Source organism: Eumetopias jubatus, unplaced genomic scaffold, assembly GCF_037043125.1.
Source record: "Eumetopias jubatus isolate StellerSeaLion01/CBP00866 unplaced genomic scaffold, mEumJub1_p1.0 scaffold_17, whole genome shotgun sequence".
In the NCBI taxonomy this organism is placed as follows: Eukaryota; Metazoa; Chordata; class Mammalia; order Carnivora; family Otariidae; genus Eumetopias; species Eumetopias jubatus.
This window is the reverse complement of record NW_028274823.1, coordinates 66,821,114-66,825,279: the sequence shown is the minus strand read 5'-3', so window position 1 is coordinate 66,825,279 and position 4,166 is coordinate 66,821,114. Positions and strand designations below refer to the sequence as shown.

At 37.9% G+C, this 4,166-nt stretch overlaps 1 pseudogene; it reads left to right on the top strand.

Moving 5' to 3' along the window:
• Nucleotides 1-3,256: 3,256 nt before the first annotated feature.
• On the top strand, nt 3,257-3,627 carry LOC114224728 (transcription and mRNA export factor ENY2 pseudogene; annotated as a pseudogene).
• The last annotated feature ends 539 nt before the right edge of the window (nt 3,628-4,166 follow it).

Here is a 4,166-nt window from a genome sequence, read left to right as displayed (position 1 = left end):
TCTAGAACCATTGGTTATTAAACTTTTATCATTTCTATTAAGGCCACAGAGGCAATTGTGATTCATTTCTCATCAACTGTTCTCCAAAAGACTATTCTGAAGTTCATGGTAATCACTTTGAGACTGTCCTACAAAACTCTTCCTTGTACCTTGACTGACTAATCTCTTGAGGCAACAACCAGGAAAACATAGGTCAAATCATGTCTGAGTTTATAAAGGCAGAACTGGAGGTTATTATATTGCTACAAATGCTAAAAAAAAAAAAAAAAGAAAAAAGATTGATCGTTTACAATAACTACATATAATCTTACAGTTTCTTTTAAATAATGGGTCATGAGTTCAAGTCCCATATTGGGCTCCATGTTGAGTGTGGAGCCTACTTAAAAAAATAAACAAATAAAATCAAATAAAATGCATATCTATCATTATGGTTGTGTGAAAATCAAGTTTAGATATGTTAGTACCATCAATACAAAATAATAAGAGTCAATCCTTATATAGTTCTTACTATGTGCCAGGTACTATTCTAAAGGCTTTAACAAGTATCATTCATTTTGTCCTCCCCTAACAATCCTATGAGATAGGTGCTTTTACTATCTTCATTTTACCAAGGAAACCAAGGAAGAGAGAAAGTAAGGAATTTGCCCAAAGTCATATCGTAAATAAGTAACAGAGCTTAGATCTGAACCCAGATTGTGTGGCTCCATAATCCACAGAATATCAATAACTTGTAGTTTCTAAAAGATTTTCACTTGCTACCAAGAACTCGGTGTGAGTTCAAAACTCTTATATGGTGACTGCTAGAATCAAGTTTAGCATCTTGAAAACAAGCCTGTTCAGAGACCACCGTTTGTGTTGTTGTGTTTAGTTCTTCCTTGCCATAGCTCTTTTGTATTTAGCAACAATGCCAATTAATCACCCAGACCACTTATTGTTTTATAAAGTGGTGATTTTTTAATAAATACAAAGAAAGAAAACTGATACTTTCTCCAATAAAAATAAAACAGTCCTTAGCCTTTTAGAGCTAGAGGGCATCTAATACATAGACCCAGCACAAAACACGTTTAATCCACTTAACAATATGAGGTAGGAATTACCATTGCTCCCATTTTCCTAATGAAGAATCTGACACTCAGAGAGATTAAATCGCCCAATGTTCCACAGCTTATATGTACAAGGGAACACTCAAACCCAATTCCGTCTTCAGAGCCCTACACTTAGCCATTCTATCAACCTGCCCTCCATCTACTCTACTGAAATAACACTGGTTAAATTAGAAAAAAAGCAATATGAGCAAATATTTCTCCACTTCAACTCTGCAAGGCAACACAATGCATTGTGTTCACTTACATTCACAAATGCACCCACCAATATGTTCAAAAGAAGTGCCTACGGATTGTAGCACTTTAAAGACCTTTAGGGGAGAGGGGCTAGAACAGCAAGACATTTTTTTAAAGTAATACTATTGCACTTATTCATTAAGATAATGAAAATTCTAGATTGTTTGATCCTCAATTGGACATTTTATTTCCTTCAAGGAATAAGTCTTTTATAAAGCTCAGAAAGTATAGGTCTCCAAATATATTATTTCAAGTATACTTGAATAAATAAACTGAAGTGCTCAAAACTCACAATACTCTCGCATTAGAGAACAGTGCAATAATTTACCACTGAAAAGCCAGCATTCCAGACCTTCCTATTCATGTGATTAGCTGCAGGTTTGAGAAGTTTCATGTCAACAACCAACTTGCTGAGAAAAGTCTCAGTTCACTTGTTGAACTTAGCCCAACTAATGTACTTATCATGAACTACTAGAAAATTCCAAGTGGCACAATTATTCTTAGCAACTTGTAGCTATTTAAAAAATATTTCTAATATCATCTATTCCTTTTTTTTCCAAGATGATATTCAAGCAATATAATAAGGCTCTGTAAAGAACAAAAGTATTACTGCTATGGACAGTTAATAGATTTGATCCATTCATTCAGCTGATCATGTAGTAACAACTCAAAGTGAGATTTTTTTTTTTTTAAGATTTTATTTATTTATTTGGCAGAGAGAGACACAGTGAGAGAGGGAACACAAGCAGGGGGAGTGAGAGAGGGAGAAGCAGGCTTCCCGCCTAGCAGGGAGCCAGACGCGGGGCTCAATCTCAGAACCCTGGGATCATGACCTGAGCTGAAGGCAGACATTTAATGACTGAGCCACCCAGTCGCTCCTCAAAGTGAGATTTTTTAACACAGACAAGAGCTATGTTTGATCACTGGGCTAGAATAACAATGCAAGATCACAGTGAACAAAGCTTACCCTACCTAGTAGTAATCCATCAAACAGTGGTGCAAAGTGCAAATTCTAAAGCAGGCAAGCCTGAAACACAGGCTCAGCTTCCTCATCCATAATGTAACAATTATTAGGTAGCTACCCAAAGGGCTGTAAGGATTGAGGTAATATAGAGTACTTAGTACATAGTAAGTGCTCAATTAATATTAGCTACTGTAGATGTTACCCATTTAGCTCTCCTGTTTCACAGAACTGTTAGGGAAATTAGTGAGTTGAAGGTTACCTGAACTACCAGAAAATGGCCTTGGTTTTTAAAATCTCTTCAAGATTTTATTTATTTGACATAGAGAGAGAAAGAGAGCACAAGCAGGGGGAGTGGCAGGCAGAGGGAGAGGGAGAAGCAGCCTCCCCACAGGGCCCGATGTGGGACTCGATCCCAGGACCCTGCGATCATGACCGGAGCCAAAGGCAGTTGCTTAACCAACTGAGCCCCCAGGTGCCCTTAAAATCTCTTCTAAGATAGAAAATGAGGACTGTATCTGCACACCTGACACAGTATCTAGTAAGTACATGCTCATTAAATATACGCTGAATCATTATATATATTCATTACATGACTCGATCTATTAAAAGAGTTGTCTCTCTCAGCATAAGGCATATTGAAGTCATGGCTAGGGGAGAGAGAGGGTTAAAAATGGGGAGAGAAGTAGTTAAATGAATTCTACACAGTTATTTTTCACATTGGGAAAAGATTCCATCAGATCCTTTAGGTTAGAGTCCCCAAATCACGGATCTATCCATAGTGCCAAATGCTGCAGACCGACAAAGGAACTCAATGTTAGTGTTTTTGTCCTCATGTGAATTCAGTTCTTTAAAAACACAGCTAAGGGAAATGCGTGTTTTAGCTTTCTGTGTGCTTAGGTGCCCGAGCTACTGAGGGTCTAGGTCCGGGCAGCCAAAGAGTGTGGTCAGCAAGATGAACAAAGATGCGCAGATGAGAGCAGCAATTAACCAAAAGTTGACAGAAACTGGAGAAAGAGAATGCCTCAAAGAGTTGCTGAGAGCTAAATTAATTGAATGCGGCTGGAAGGACCAGTTGAAGGCACACTGTAAAGAGGTAATTAAAGAAAAAGGACTAGAACACGTTACTGTTGATGACTTGGTGGCTGAAATCACACCAAAAGGCAGAGCCCTGGTACCTGACAGTGTAAAGAAGGAGCCCCTACAAAGAATAAGAACATTCCTTGCTCAGCATGCCAGCCTTTAAGATTGGATGAGATTGTGTTGTTTTGTGGTTTTATTTCTGAAAGTAAAACTTGCCATAAATTAGGAATCAATTTCCCAAAATAAAATCTTTTTTTGTATGATGGTAAAAAAAAAAAAAACCACACAGCTAAATCCTCAAAAGGAGCTCCCTAACCAGCCCAGTCCAAGATGGGCCCCAAGATGGCATATTATCTATAACATTCATTCGGCACTTAAGTACACTGTACTTAAGGAGTTTGTTCTTATGACATTAAATATTTGTTGGATCTTATCCAAAAGTCAGGAATTAAATTCTGTACATATTCTGCCCCTTCCAGGTTTCCAGACATTATCTTGGCCTCTACAGGGAACATGAAGAGGAATAAGGCACAATCCTTACTCTGAAGGAGCTTCCTGTATAACAAAGAGAATAAGACTGGTACAAAAATAACTTCAATGCAAGGCAGATCATAGCAAGTGTCATGGAGATGTACAAGGAAAGAAATCCAAAGAGGAATCAAATAAATCTATTTTAAGCAATTAAGGCTTTATGATAGTGGGGCACACGAATGAAACCACAAAGATTTTGAATGGGCAAGGGCATTGCAGGTTGAGAAGACAGCAGGGGTAAAGACCAGTTA